At 43.2% G+C, this 16585-nt stretch overlaps 1 long non-coding RNA gene across 1 annotated transcript; it reads left to right on the forward strand.

Annotated features, from left to right (window-relative positions):
• The first annotated feature begins 4565 nt into the window (after positions 1–4565).
• On the forward strand, positions 4566–13537 carry LOC309842018. The gene is made up of 3 exons (XR_014299450.1): positions 4566–5924; positions 6584–6729; positions 13084–13537. It is a non-coding gene; the product is annotated as an uncharacterized lncRNA (long non-coding RNA).
• The last annotated feature ends 3048 nt before the right edge of the window (positions 13538–16585 follow it).

The following is a 16585-nucleotide window of genomic DNA, read 5'->3' on the forward strand; positions in this document are numbered from 1 at the left end:
GCCTTTCCAACAAGCACTTTGAATGTCTGAGATGTCAGAGTCCAATTTTCATTGTGGAGTTTCAGCAGTCTTGGGTAAAAATAAGCCTATAAGACAACTGATCAAAAAACAGAGTCTGGTGTGATGCTTCAGTAACAACACACTAACATATGTTGAGTTGTCACGGGATGTGTCCTGATTAGATTGTGATGGCAGGAAACAGGCCAGCACAACTTACAGAATGGGGTAGTCTTTTCTGCTGAAAATGAAGTGCTGGTACCAATGTCCTAAAAAGCAGCCAAATGCTTCTCCCAGCCCTGTCTGCCTACTGCAGGCTCCGGCATATGTGCATTGTGTGCTATATGCTTACTGATAACAATGCCCTGTTTTTATGGAGAGACGATGTATGAATTGGTATATGAAATTGCTCCAGTTAAATAGGTTGGTGAAGATGGAAACATTTGTTCTAACGACTGGACTCTTCAACAAAATTCTGGGGAAAAGCTCAGTATAAGGTCATCCATCCTCACAAGGAAAAATATGCAAAAGAGAACAGGGTAGTCCAAAACTAGCTTTGGGAAAAGGAAATCTGTAATTAAATCAAAGACACAATTCTACCATTTTATTTTGTCTCAACCGAGAAATGAGCAAGTTAAGATAACTCACAGCTTTGCAGCGATGGGATTAGATCAGGTTTACAAAGAGGGATTTATTACAAGGTATTAGAGGAAGGGTTGGCTAGCTGTAGAAACTGAGCCCAGGAATGCCATGTCACAGAACTGGGTCACTAAGGGGCCTGGACTGGGAAGCCCTTGCTACAGCGGGCAGCTCCAGAACGACGCCACCCAGATACCCGTTTCCCTGCCTCTTCCCACACAGGACTTGGCTCCCACCTGAGACTCAAGGAAGTATATCTAATGAGCAGAACTGCAATCCCATCAGAGCCTTAACTTCCAGGGAGCCTGGGAAGTAAGAGTTTCACATGTTCCAACCTCTGCACATTAGGAGTTGACCCATCCACCGTGTCTGCAACAGTGATGATTATTTAAAAAAAAAGGGGGGGGGCGGGCGCCTGGGTGGCTCAGTGGGTTAAGCCGCTCAGGTCATGATCTCAGGGTCCTGGGATCGAGTCCCATATCGGGCTCTCTGCTCAGCAGGGAGCCTGCTTCCTCCTCTCTCTCTCTCTGCCTGCCTATCTGCCTACTTGTGATCTCTCTCTATCAAATAAATAAATAAAATCTTTAAAAAAAAAAAAAAAGTGGGGGGGGCGCCTGGTGGCTCAGTGGGTTAAGTCTCTGCCTTCGGCTCAGGTCATGATCTCAGGGTCCTGGGATCGAGTCCTGTATCAGGTTCTCTGCTCAGCAGGGAGCCTGCTTTCTCCTTTCTCTCTCTCTCTGCCTGCCTCTCTGTCTACTTGTGATCTCTCTCTGTCAAATAAATAAATAAAATCTTAAAAAAAAAAAAAAAGAAAAGAAAAGAAAAATCTCAGTATTAAAAAAAAAGATTTTATTGATTTTTTTAAAGAGAGAGAGAGTGCATGTACATGAGCAGGGAGGCTGGGCTAGGGAAAAGCTGGCTCCCCACCCAGGACCCAGGGATCGATCATCACCTGAGCCAAAGGCAGACACTGCACCAACTGAGCCACCCAGGCACCCCAACCACAGTGATGATTCTTAATTCTAAGGGGACTCTTACAGCCTGTAAGTTAAAGACACCATGGCTCTAAGGAAGAAGGCTCCAAGAGATAACCTCTGACAGCTACAGGGAATGGAGAAGAAACTGACCCTTCACAAGCCAGCAAAATCTAGGTCTACAGGAATGTGTATCAGCCCAGTAGTACCCCCTCAGTTTATACCTCCTGCCTCCTGGGACAAATGTATTTGTTGAGTATTACAAAATTGGTGTTCAATTGGCAACTGGACAAGTGAAATTGTAACACGAGGGTGTTACTGTGGGCTCAGATGTCCCCAAATCCTCAGCAAACTTTCACACTCTAAATCTCTACCTGAAAACAGAAAGAGAACTAGCCCAGGAAAGATTCTGGGGTTAGGGCAGAGAAGTTTATATTCATGTTCACAGTGGGTATGTAGATCCCCCAAAATTCTAAAGAAATGTGTTATTCCTAGAAGATGACCCCAGACACTGGCGTTCAGAATAGTCCCCACTGCCAGGGAAGCCTCTGGGTGTGTGTGCATGTTGGAGCTGGCAGGGGAAGGGAGAATAGCACACTTTCCTTATGTTAACCCCATTGCTCGAAACATAGAGTTTTGAGCTAGTACAATAAAAATAAAAATGGTATTTATGGTTCAAAACTCTACATGACTTTCCATGCCAACCTAAACAATGGATCCTGCAATCTGACCTACCAAAACGGCCGTCTAGGCTTCTAGAGTCGCTGCCTAATGGCTCCCAGAGGGCAAAGCTGTGATTATGCCAACAGCTATCAAGAAGAACTTCTGGAAAATTCCACTCATTCTGCTACAGGGCTGAGTTGTAAAAGCAGATCCCGCCCCCCTCCACACCCAGTTCTGAAGGAAGAATGGATGGCAGCATGGAAATGCTGCGGAGCTGACCCTAAAACACACCTTTTCTCTCTTGGACCCCACGCCCTTGTCCAGGTTTCCTAAACATGAGCCAATTACCTGTGATTTAATATTTTTCTATTCAAATGTTTTAATATTTAAAATTTAATAAATTATCATTTTGATATTTAAATAAAATATCTAAAAATATTTCCTATTTTCCATTCTAAATCATCTCCATGAGAGAACAAGGGCAAGTATATAAACCTCTTTCTCTATCTGACCACTTGAGAGTGATTGTTCAGGTGCCTTCTCCAGCTCTTAACCTCAGAGGGATAGTTGTGAAGAGGAATTCATTCATCTAGCAATCATTTACAAAGGCTATCTATGGGAATAACTCTCAGCAAAGTTCTGTGGTGGTTGTAAAGAGGCAAATGTCCACAGCACCTGCTCAAGATTAGAATCTGGTTGAAAGATAATATACAAAGCAGACCAAAAAAATTAAATAACAACACAACAGAACATTGGCAAGAGTGATTTATGATGGGCACTCTTGGTCACTGTTAATATGAAAGTAATTTCTACAGCCTTTGGGGGAGGCACATTTGGCAGTGTGCACCAGCACCCTTCAACGCTTTGTTCTTGACCTAACGTCTCTATCCCGGGAGAATTTATCCTAACAAAGTAACAAAAGATCATTACAAAGATTCGTATACAAAGATATTTATTTGATGCATCCATTTTTAGAGTAGCTAAAACCTGGGGACATCTGGGTGGCTCAGTCGTTTAGCATCTCCCTTCAGTTCCCTGGAATCAAGCCCCATATCGGGCTCCCTACTCAGCAGGAAGCCTGCTTCTCCCTCTCCCCTCTCTCATTGTGTCTCTCTGTGTCAAATAAATAAAATCCTTAAACAAACAAACAAAAAAAAGAGTAGCTAAAACCTGAATACAACTTTAAGGTCCAACAATAGGATTAAATAAATTGAGTATAGGGACACCTGGGTGCCTCGGGCAGTTAGGCGTCTGCCTTTGGTTATGATCCCAGGACCCTGGGATCAAGTCCTTGCTTCTCCCCCTGCCTACCACTCTCCCCGCTCATGAGCTCTCTCTCTCTGACAAATAAATAAATACTTTTTGAAATAATAATATATAAACATATATATGTATTTTTAAATATTTTAGTTTTTTGACAGAAAGAGAGTGCACAAGCAGGGGGAGCAGCAGGCAGAAGGAGAGGGAGAAGCAGGCTCCCCACTGAGCAAAGAACCTGAAGCAGGGCTTGATCCCAGGACCCCAGGATCATGAGCTAAAGGCAGACACTCAACCAATTAAGCCACACAGGCGCCCTGGGATTCCTTTCTTTTTAAAATATGTGTGTCTGCACATGCATAAAAGACTAAAGGATATACATCCAGCTGTGTTTTAGTTTCTAAGGTAGGAGTTACTGGCTGGGGAAACTGTTGTCTCCAGGAAGAAGTTGATGAGATTATTTTAATTTCCTTTCTATACACTGCTATGTCATCTAAATTTTCTACAACGATTCTACTTTTAGAATCTGGAAAACAAAATTCTAGTGTTTTTTAAAAGAATGTGTGTATTTATTGAGGATCTATGAAGATCTGTATGAGATACCTCTTAAGAACTATCTTATTTAGCCCTTACAATAACCTTGTTAAGGTTTTATAACACCCATTTTACAGATGACAAAAATCAAGACTCTAGTAACTATCCCAAAGCCCCATAGTAAGTGGCAATATCAAGATGTGAACTTAGAGGCTGTGTTTCTTTCTTCCTATTCTGCAGTTGTCTCAAGGTGCTATTTGCATAAATTAAGTATCAAATATATTACACCATCAAAAGAGTGAGTGATCATCATGGGTGGGGCAAGACTAGGCAGAAAAGATTACAGGGTAATCTAGTCTTTAAAGATTAGAGGAAATTCAGATAATATTAATATAGCTAATAATTATATAATTATATAATATAGCTATATAATTAATATAGCTAATATTAATTGAGCTTTTACTATGTTCTAGTGCATTACAAATATTAAGTCATTTGCTCCTCCCAACAACCAGTGAGGTAGGTACTGTTGGTTTCCACTTTGCAGGTGATTTGACCAAGATATGGAGCTAATAAGTGGCGGAGGCAGAATTTGAACCTAAACCATCTATGGTTTTACATAGAGGTCACTCTTCCCTGCGGCCTTCCTGAACGTAGTAATGAGGGTACGGAGGAATGTCCAGGACACAGAGTCCTGGGAAGGTTAGAATGGAGTGTATTCATGTGAGAAAGGACATGAAGGTGAGACATGAAAGGTAGGTGATAAGTGAATGACAACTGGGAAATCGTAAATGATGTGTGAGCACTGATAGGGGAGGTCATTGGATTAAAAACACTACAAATCTAGGGTCTGGCTTATCGCTGCTCCTATAGGAGCCAGACCCTATTATCTAATAGGGAGTGATCGACAGTAAATATGTTCCTGTAGGGGTGTTAGGTGGCTCAGTCAATTATGCGTCTGGCTTTGGCTCAGGTCATGATCTCAGAGTCCTGGGATCGAGCCCCACATCGAGTGCCCAGTTCAGCAGACATCCTCCTTCTCCCTCTCCCTCTGCTCTTCCTCCCTATTTGTGCTCTCTCTCCTACTCTCTCTCTCTGTCAAATAAATAAATAACCAAAAATAAACAAAAAAACAAACAAATAAATAAATTCTTGTGAATGTGCTTCTCACTTTCCTCTAGCACTCACATCCCAATCACATTCCAGCATACAAAACATAAATCTATTTTATTTTATTTTATATCTATCTTTCTAAGAAGCACGGAGAACAGGGAAGAAAGGAAAACACTGATCTCTGCAAGTCAAGCCAAAATGAAGAGAGGGAGAAAATCAAGATGACAGGGCCACAGGGTCTGGACGAGGAAGATGCCTCCACGGAACACTAATCCTCATGTCCTACCGAGATTCCCACTTACCTGAAAAATGATATATTCACTCTGACTGAAGCTACCCTGTATATTTTTTACTGCATGAAAGTGGGCAAAGTCTGGAAGCAGTTATGTAAAAGTAAAAACGGTAATATCATTAATGTTTTCTTTAATGACGTTATATAATTTTTCCAGTAAGATTGACCAGAGGAGGAAGGATCATTTCAGTTAGCTCTCTGGACCACAGAACTTGTAGTGCATAATGCGAAAATCCTACCATGTTACCCAAGCAGCTAATCCATGAGCAGCCCCTGCATTGTGGCTTCTTCCTGCAAAGGCTCAACCTGTTCCCATCAACCTCTTCAGGCATATCCATCAAGGCTCTGGAGCAGTAACAGCACTTAGCCTCAAGCCTGTTTTTCTAGAAGGAGGAGGAGGAGGATTCAGCATTGGTCTCTGTAGAGGACTCTGTTCTACCCTACGTCCATTCGGGGTGAGTCAACGCACAAAAGGCGTTCTTGGCTTTCTTTCAAATTTTACAACCTATGAGATAGATAACAATGTGATGAACAAAGGCAAAAGGAAAAAAAAATTGAGCTTTCTTATAACTGACAGTCTATTGACAAGTACTTGAGACAGAGTGACCTTCCTCTAGAAACTCAACTGCCTCGATGTTAATACTTTGCTAGAAGTAAAAGGCAACGTTAGCTTGACATGAGCCTGACCTCCAAGATCCTATAAGTCTCCTTTAACACATAAAATCCCTTTGGATTTTAATCCTTTATCTCTACCTACCCCCTACCCAGGATATATGTTATCTGTCATCCCCTAAGCATACAGCCCACCTGTACACATCTATAGGGTCCCATAACTAAGGTTTTACTAGACAGTAGTAAATGACTTCATCCTAACAGCTGCTAGCCCCTCAAGGTCCTGGAAACCTTGCTTCCAAATTCCTTAGAGACTTTCGCTATCCCTAATCCCTCCCACCTCAGAATATACAATCAGCTGCTCCTCATGAGCCCAGTGCAGCTCTTTCTGCCTGTGGGCCCTGTCCCTGTGTTTCAATAAAATCACCTTTTTGCACTGAAGATGCCTCAAGAATTCTTTCTTGACCATTTGCTTCCAGACCCCAACATTTCCACTTTACAGGTGATTTCCTGTAATGAAATTTCCATTCAACAATGTGATTGCAAGCAGCACAGGAGTAGCGAATGACACAGAAAATGTGATCACTGGCCTGCATGGAGTCTGCAGGACAAGAGCTGCGCATATCAACAACACGTAGGTGACAGCAGGTAAGACAATGACGAAGTCTGAGTGCTGAGTGGTGGATGCCACCACCATTGCTGAGAGACCACAGTTTTGTGGAGAGAGGAGTCGGTAGAAAAGAATGGAGGGGAAGATCCACTTTGGGCAGGGCAGGGTGGGAAGAGCAGAGAGGAACAGAAAACACAGAGAAGGCAAGAATGAGCAGAGAAAGGCCGGGCCTGGCTGGGATGGGTGTGCTGTCAGATGCTGGAACGTGGGGGAGAGGGAGGACCGCATCACACCTGGCGGGGGAAAGCACATAGGTTTGACAAGGAAGTGATTTTTCAGCATAATTAATGTGACACAAATGACAGAGACACTAGAAAGAAGTCTGCCAATTAGGAGTCTGCTACTCAGGGGCACGTGGGTGTCTCAGTTGGTTAAGCGTCTGCCTTCAGCGAAGGTCATGATCTCAGGATCCTGGGATCAAGGCCCACATGGGGCTCTCTGTTCCGCGGGAAGCCTGCTTCTCCCTCTTCTTCCTGCAGCTCCCCCTGCTTGTGCTCTTTCTCTATCTCTCAAATAAATAAATAAAAATCTTTAAAAAAAAAAAAAAAAAAAGCCTGCTGCTCACTGGGCAGTCATGAAAAACAGCTGATCTCAATATGCTGATCTGTAATGATAAGGAGACATAATGTTAGAGCAAGTACAGGAGAGCGTTCATCTGTCTCTGTTAGTATGTCCATTAAACCACCATGTGGGGGGTAATGATAGTGGCGAATACCTGCCCATAATCACTTAAATATATATAAGAAACTGATAAAAACCAGATGCTTCCCAGAAAAAAAACAGAATGGCGGGGCAGGGTGGGGTGAGGGGAGCAGGAAATGGGAAGGAGAATATTTATGTGTCTCCTTTCATACCATTAGGATCTGAATTCATATACAAAATGAATCCATGTACAAAAGATTTAATAAAGTTTTACTTTAAAAAATAATTCAGGGACACCTGGGTGGCTCGGTTGGTTGGGCAACTGCCTTCAGCTCAGGTCATGATCCTGGAGTCCCGGGATCAAGTCGCGCATTGGGCTCCCTGCTCTGTGGGGTCTGCTTCTCCCTCTGACCTCTCTCCTCTCATGCCCTCTCTCTTTCTCTCTTTGTCTCTCAAATAAATAAATAAAATCTTTAAAAATAATAATAATTCATTGCTTTTTAAGAACTATCTTGTCTTTAATTAATATGTATTGTTTCAATAATTACATCACAATGTAGTTTTTTTCTAAGATTTTAACTGCACGTTGTAATAAGCCGAGTAAGAGAAGTGAGGTTTGGACGAGTACAGGAGGTAGGAAGGTAAGCATAGGGTGGAGCAAAATACCCCAGCCCCAGGTCCCTGAGCCTGTGCTTCCCCCACTGTGGCTTTTAGGGGGTGAGGTGAGGAGCAGTGACAGAGCCTACAGGTTACAGCATAAGTAGGAACACCCACTTTACTTGGTAATGTCCTCTCGAACAGTTTTCTATTAAAACAATCAGATCTTCAATACAAAACAGAAGACCTCAAAGAAAATTGAGGGTATTGCTTTTGGCTGCATTTTTTGGACACACTCCACTCCCCCCAACATGCACACACACGTACACGTGTTCACTTTCCTCCACAGCAAGCTGCACTGTGAGGGGCCCAGTTGAGAAGCCTGCTTTAAGCAATGGGGCTCATCCCATGCCACACAAATAGCCCCATGTGGTAAGTGCCCAACATCCTCCTCACACCCCCACCCTTGGACTCCCACCATTTACCCTGCCTTTGGGGCTGACTCTCGTGGCAGTCCCCATCCTGCCGGCATCTGATCACACTCTTATTTAGGGCCCTATTTCACCTTTAGTACCTGAAGCACACCCACAGTTTACCTGTGATGACCCTGACTTCTCTCCTTCACACAGAATCTTCCTAACCTATGCTTTCTCAGACCACCCTGGGAAATCAAGAACCTTTTACACTACTGCAGCCTTCTGAAGAACAGCACTCCCCACAGGCATTCTCAGGTCTCAAAATGAGGGGCCAGGGGGCGCCTGGGTGGCTCAGTGGGTTAAGCCGCTGCCTTCGGCTCAGGTCATGATCTCAGGGTCCTGGGATCGAGTCCCGCATCGGGCTCTCTGCTCGGCAGGAAGCCTGCTTCCTCCTCTCTCTCTCTGCTTGCCTCTCTGCCTACTTGTGATCTCTCTCTGTCAAATAAATAAATTAATAAATAATCTTAAAAAAAAAACAAATGAGGAGCCAGGACACAAAAACAGTTTCTTAAAAATGTAATAGGACTCAATGACTGATTAAAAATGGATGGAAAATAGGGGTGCTTGAGTGTCTCAGTCATTGAGTGTCTGCCTTCAGCTCAGGTCATGATCCCAGGGTTCTGGGATCGAGCCCCGCATTGGGCTCCCTCCTCTGCGGGAAGCCTGTTTCTCCCTCTCCTACTCCCCCTGCTTGTGTTTCCTCTCTCGCTGTGTCTCTCTCTGTCAAACGAATACATTAAAAATCTTTTCTAAAATGGATGGAAAATAGAAGTATTAGAAGCACCTTCAAGGGGCGCCTGGGTGGCTCAGTGGGTTAAAGCCTCTGCCTTCGGCTCAGGTCATGATCCCAGGGTCCTGGGATCGAGCCCCGCGTCGGACTCTCTGCTCAGCGGAGAGTCTGCTTCTCCCTCTTTCTCTCTGCCTGCCTCTCTGCCTACTTGTGATCTCTGTCTGTCAAATAAATAAAATAAAATCTTTAAAAAAAAAAAAAGAAGCACCTTCAAAATCTATGCAAGAATATCAAAATCTAACGCCTAGGGCTGGGGGCCAGAATGACAGACTTCCAAAAGAAGACCACCTGTAATGAATCATTCTATACAAGGATTTGTCTAAGTCAGACCCTAACTTGGCCATGACATTATCCCGTAGTCTTTGCACATTCCCGCTGGGAGCTGCCAGCAACACTGCAAGTCAGGCATGTGACCTCCCCTGGCCCTGGCTTCTTATCCCCACTTCTCTGGCCTCCGACTCCCAGTCTGGTCACTTCTAGCTTCTCAGCGCTAACTGCTGTCACAGTGGGTCAGGCAGAGGGAGGGTCAAAGGAGCCACCTGAGTGGACACTAACAGATCCACTGACATCAGGAAAGTCTACAAGAGGGGTCTGCCGAGCACCAGGATGGGGACACTTGGAGGTAACTGGTACAATAGGGGAAGTGGGGCTCTGGAGTCAAGTAAACCTATGCTCAAATCCTACTGGTTATTGTCAACTTCACGATGTATTGATAAGAATGGGTAACATCTATTACCCATTGTCTATTGTGCTGTGTTCCTGCCGAGCACATTTTTTATTTTGTTTTTAAGATTTATTTATTTATGTGAGAGAGAGAGAGAGAGAGAGAGAGAGAACACACAGATGGAGAAGGAGAGGGAGAAGCAGGCTCCCCACTGAGCAGGGAGCCGGATGTGTGGCTCGATTCCAGGACCCTGGGATCATGACCCGAGCTGAAGACAGATGCTTAACCGACTAAGCACCCAGGGGGCCCCTCTTGCCAAGCCCTTTACAGGCTTTGTCTTATTTAATCCTCATAGAGATTCTTTGAGTTATGTATTTACAGTGTCCCTGCATTATACACAACGAAACCAAATGGGTAGAGAAGGAAAGTAATTTGTCCAAGGTCATACAACTTTTTTTTTTAAGATTTTATTTATTTAATTGACAGAGATCACAAGTAGGCAGAGAGGCAGGCAGAGAGAGAGCAAGGGAAGCAGGCTCCCCGCTGAGCAGAGAGCCCAATGTGGGGCTCAATCCCAGGACCCTGAGATCATGACCTGATCCGAAGGCAGAGGCTTTAACCCACTGAGCCACCCAGGCGCCCCAAGGTCATACAACTTTAAGTGATAGAGCTGTGAGTCACATCCAGGTCAGACTCCAAAGTCTATGCCTCTAGTCAAATAACTAAACTGGGTAAAGAGGGAAGAAGTCAGAAAATCAGCTTTGAGAACCCAGTCTAGTTATTCTCCTCATTAGAGAGCAATAGTCCCTTCCTGTGAAGCAATAGCCCAAAATCAGGAGCCAGAGTTTCTGGGCTCTAATCCCAGCTTTGCTACTTAAAGGTTGTGTGACCTTGAATACGTTTGTGCCCCTCGGTGCCTCAGTTACTCCTATGTAAAATGGAGACAATAATAGAACCTATCTCACAGATTGCCCTGGGATTAATTTATTGCATCTACAACACCTGAAACAATACTTGGTATACGGTTGGCACTTATAATTCATCCCCAGCCAGAAGGTCTTTCCCTACTCCGACTCCTCAAGCTACATATAGCAAAGCTTTGTTGAAAGAGCAAGAGCTTTGGAGTCAGAAAGACTTGGATTCAGATTCTTCCTTTGCCATCTACTCTGTGGCCTTGGGCAAGCTACCTGACCTCTCTGAGCCTCAGTTCCCTCATCTACAACACAGACAAATTGTACCCATGTGGTGGTAATTGTTGGGAAAGAATGAATAAGTTATACAAGATACACATGTTAGGGCTTCTCAGCCACACAAAGAGCCAGAGCAAGGTTGTTTATTCTAGCAAAGTCTTATTCAGGAAGAAAAGTCAGACCTTTGGTATGGAGTTGGTCAAACATTAATTAAAGACTGCCTCTCTGGCTAGAGCTCTACCAAATGGCACTGCATGTTTGCGGCAGTAAAACTCTTCGTATCCTGGGTTATCAAGTCATGAAACAAGGACACAACTAGATTTCAGTCATTTTCAGGGCATTTCCCATGAGGCACTTAAGCTTTTAAAATATCAAAGGCGAATGAATATCACAGTTGCGATTCAAAGCAACCTTGGGATGGGAAAACCTAGGTTCTCCGCTGTGACTCTAGACAGATTACCTGACTTTTCCGGGCTTCTGTTACATCACTTGAAAACTGGGGAGGGCACCTGGGTGGCTCAGTGGTTTAGGCTGCTGCCTTCAGCTCAGGTCATGATCTCAGGGTCCTGGGATCGAGTCCTGCATCGGGCTTTCTGCTCAGCAGGGAGCCTGCTTCCCTCTCTCTCTCTCTCTGCCTGCCTCTCTGCCTACTTGTGATCTCTCTCTGTCAAATAAATAAAATCTTTAAGGGGCGCCTGGGTGGCTCAGTGGGTTAAGCCGCTGCCTTCGGTTCAGGTCATGATCTCAGGGTCCTGGGATCAAGCCCCACATCGGGCTTTCTGCTCAGCAGGTAGCCTGCTTCCCTTCCTCTCTCTCTGCTCGCCTCTCTGCCTACTTGTGATCTCTCACTGTCAAATAAATAAGTAAAATATTTTAAAAAAATAAAATAAAATAAAAAAATAAAATCTTTAAAAAAAAAATTGGGGAGAACGACATCTAGCCCCAGAGTTTTGTAAAGATTAAGACATAATATACAACCTACAGCATTCTTTCCTGCTTGTTTCTTGTCAAAATGGGCTAGACATCTCTCTTGCCTTCTAAGGTTAATCCCTCCTCCTGTGCTCTGGTTCTCACCTCCTCCCTGCCTTCTAAGAGATTTCCCTCCAGCAGTTACCTACCCTCCTCTGTATCTTCTTTCCAGCTCATTGCATTCATTCCCATCAACATATATATATGCCTAAATATCTCCTGCTAGAAGAAAAAGCACTCCCTCACATCTCAATTTCTTGAAAAAATTAATCTCACTTGCTCTCTCCATTTCCTCATCTTTTCCTTCTCATTTCTTTCTGACCCATATAAGGCCATACCACACCACTCAAAATGCTTTCATCCAAACCCAAAAAATCTCCCTCCAAGAAACAATCTTTACACCTTAATTTATCTGACCTTTCAGAAGCATTTACTCTTGTTAGCTATTCCCTCTTTTAAAACATTTCTTTCGGGATGCCTCGGTCCTGGGATTAAGCCCCATGTAGGGCTCTGTGTTCAGGGGGAAACCTGCTTGGGATTTTCTCTCTCCCTTTTCCTCTGCCCATCCCCGTGTGTTCACTTACACTCCTTCTCCCTCTGTCTTTCAAAATAAAGAAATAAATCTTTTAAAAAAAATTTCCTTAGGTTCCACGGGTCTCATTCTTCTTATTTTCCTCCTACCTCTCAGGTTCATTCTTATTCTGCCTTATTAACATTTCTTTTTTCTTCCTTAAATGTTGGTCTTTCTCAAGGACATTGCCTAGTTCTTCTCTTCCTACTTTAACTCTGTCCCTGGGTAATCTCATTTACCACCACCACCCCCCATTCAGGCATCGTTAGTAGAGTAACACCTCCACCTGGATGTTCCACAGGTCTCTTGAACTCAGCATAAAAACTACATCCTGGGTTTCTGGTCTAGCTTGTAAGTCACCACTTCATCCCAACAAGTGAAAAACTGAACAAACTAAAAAACCAACCACGCTTCTTAATATCCGTATCATCAGAGAAGTGAGGTCACAGGCAAACTGCTGCCCCCGCAAATGGAGAGATCAACAGGAAGATACACAAGTGGACCAGAAACCTCATGAATGTCAAGGTAGGGAAACCTGAAATGTACTGAGTGTCGGAGCCTCAGCACAGGTGAGTCTGAGAGAGAAAAGGTCCAGGGAGATTCAGTCCCTGGGAGCCTCTCACACTCCTGAAAGTTTTACCTCCTGAGCTCTATCAGGTTCTCTCAGTGAATATTAGAGAAAAATCCCCACGTGTTTCCAGCACAGGAAAGAGAAGGGGAATCATTCTGAAATACTCCAAGCATTCTATTCCTCTTAACGAGGTCTGCCCTCGGGAGAATCTATTAACCAGAGCCTAACCTCTGCCAGAAAGAGAGAGGAAATACGCAACTCCAGTCCACTCTAGGCATTCTGCCCCATGTGAGGGGGTAGGGGGATTGAGAACCTACAGGAAGTTCATAGTCTAAAGGCATAGGTTCACTGAGACTAATTGCATGCCCACAAAACACTCCTTCTCCCCTCACACCTTACCACTGTGTTATTAAAGACCTATTTACAGCAGTGCCTTTGACCCATTACATCATGCCTGGCTACCAAGAAGAAATTAAAAGACATACTAAAAGGCAAAAGAGGGGTGCCTGGGTGACTCAATTAGTTAAGCATCTGCCTTCGGTTCAGGTCATGATCCTAGGGTCCTGGAATTGAGCCTCATGGCTGGCTCCCTGTTCAGTGCGGCGCCTGCTTCCCCCTCTCCCTCTGTCTCCCAGCTCATGCTCACTCTATCCCCCAAAAATAAAATCTTAAAAAAGAAAAAAAAGTGAAAAGAAAGAAAGAAAGAAAAGAAAAGAAACAAAACAAAACAGAGCAAGCATTAGAACCAGATTCAGACAAAAGCGCCTGGGTTAAAACCTCTGCCTTCATCTCAGGTCATGATCCCAGGGTCCTGGAGTGGAGCCCCGCATCTGGTTCTCTGCTCAGCGGGGAGTCGGCTTCCCCTTCTGTCTCTGCCTGCCTCTCTATCTACTTGTGATCTCTGTCTGTCAAATAAATAAATAAAATCCTTAAAAAAATTATTTATTAAAAAAAAAAGAACCAGATTCAGACAAAACAGGGATGTTAGCATTACCAGACCAGGAATTTATTTTTTTTATTTATTCTTTTTTAATTTAAAATCAATTAATTAACATATAATGTATTATTGGTTTCAGAGGTTGAGTTCAGTGATTCATTCAGTTTTATATAATACCCAATGCTCATTATATCACAAGTTCTCCTTAATGCCCATCACCCAGCTACCCCATCCACCCATGCACCTCCCCTCCAGCAACTCTCTGTTTCCTGTGATTAAGAGTCTGTTATGTTTTGTCTCCCTCTCTGATTTTTATCGTGTTTTATTTTTCCATCCCTTCCCCTATGATCCTCTATTTTGTTTCTTAAATTCCACATATGAGTGAGATCACAAGATAACTGTCTTTCTCTGATGACTTTTTTGCTTAGCATAATACCCTTTAGTTCCATCCACACTGTTGCAAATGGCAACATTTCATTTTTGATGGCTGAGTAGTATTCGCGCGCGCGCGCGTGCATGTACGTGTGTGTGTGTGTGTGTGTGTGTGTGTACCACATCTTCTTTATCCATTGATCTGTCAGTGGACACCAGACTGGAAATTTAAAGCAACTGTGATTAGTATGCTAAGGGCTCCAGTGGGTAAAACAGACAGCATGTAAGAACAGATGGGCAGTATAAGCAGAGAGATGGGGATTCTAAGAACCCAAAAGAAATGTTAGAGATCAAAAAAACTTATAATAGGGGCACCTGGGTGGCTCAATGGGTTAAGCCTCTGCCTTCGGCTCAGGTCATGATTTCAGAGTCCTGGGATCGAGCCCCACATCAGGCTCTCTGCTCTGCAGGGACCCTGCTTCTCCTTCTCTTTGCCTGCCTCTCCACCTACTAGTGATCTCTCTCTCTGTCAAATAAATAATTTTTAAATCTTAAAAAAACAAAAAACCAAACACCTATACTAACAGAAATGAAAAATCCTCTAATGGGCTTAGTAGTAGCCTCGACACAGCTAAGGAAAGAATCTCTGGGCTCAAGGATAAGAATTACATTCAAATTCTCCTCAGAAACCATGCAACAAGGAAGAGAATGGAGTGAAATATTTAAAGTGTTCAGAGAAAAAAAAAAACCCAGCATCCTAGAATTCTGTACCCTGTGAAATTACCCTTCAAAAGCGTAGGAGAAATAAAGAGTTCTCAAACAAAAAAATGAGGAAATTTGTTGCCAATAGACCAGTCTTGCCAGAAATGTTAAAAGAAGTTCTTTGACACTCATGAAAAAAACTGAAGAAGACACGAAAAGATGGAAGACAATTTCATGCTCTTGGATCAGAAGAATAAACATTGTTCAAATGTCTATACTGCCTAGAGCAATCTATACTTTCAATGCCATTCTGATCCAAATTCTACTGGCATTTTTCAAAGAGCTGGAGCAAGTAATCCTAAAATTTGTATGGAATCAGAAGAGATCCCAAATTGCTAAGGAAATGTTGAAAAAGAAAAATGAAACTGAGGGCATCATGTTGATTGATTTCAAGCTTTACTACAAAGCTGTGATAACCAAGACAGCATGGGACTGGCATAAAAAACAGACACATAGACCAGTGAAACATAGTAGAGAGCCCAGATATGGACCCTTAACTCTATGGTCAAATAATCTTTGACAAAGCAGGAAAAAATATACAGTGGAAAAAAGACAGTCTTTTCAATAAATAGTGCTGGGGAAATTGGGCAGCTACGTGTAGAAGAATGAAACTCAGACATTCTCTTCTACCATACACAAAGATAAATTCAAAATGGATAAAAGACCTCAACATGAGTCAGGAATCCATCAGAATCCTAGAGGAGAACATAGGCAGTAACCTCTTCAACATTGGCCACAGCAACTTCTTTCAAGATATGTCTCCAAAGGCAAAGGAAACAAAAGCAAAAATAAACTTTTGTAACTTAATCAAGATGAAAAGCTTCTGCACAGCAAAGGAAACAGTCAACAAAACAAAGAGCAACCCACGGAATGGGAGAAGATTTTTGCAAATGACAATACAGACAAAGGTCTGATATCCAGGATCTATAAAGAACTCCTCAAACTCAACACCCAAAAAACAGATAATCATGTCAAAAAATGGGCAGAAGACATGAACAGACACTTCTCCAAAGAAGACATACAAATGGCTAACAGACACATGCAAAAATGTTCATCATCATTAGCCATCAGGGAGATTCAAACTAAAACCACATTGAGATACCACTTTATACTAGTTAGAATGGCCAAAACTAACAAGACAGTAAACAACGTGTGTTGAAGAGGATGTAGAGAAAGGGGAACCCTCTTACACTGTTGGTGGGAATGCAAGTTGGTGCAGCCACTTTGGAAAACTGTGGAGATTCCTCAAGAAATTAAAAACAGAGCTTCCCGGGGCGCCTGGGTGGCTCAGTG

The sequence above is a fragment of the Mustela nivalis genome (genome assembly GCF_964662115.1).
Source record: "Mustela nivalis genome assembly, chromosome: 10".
NCBI classification, from domain to species: Eukaryota; Metazoa; Chordata; class Mammalia; order Carnivora; family Mustelidae; genus Mustela; species Mustela nivalis.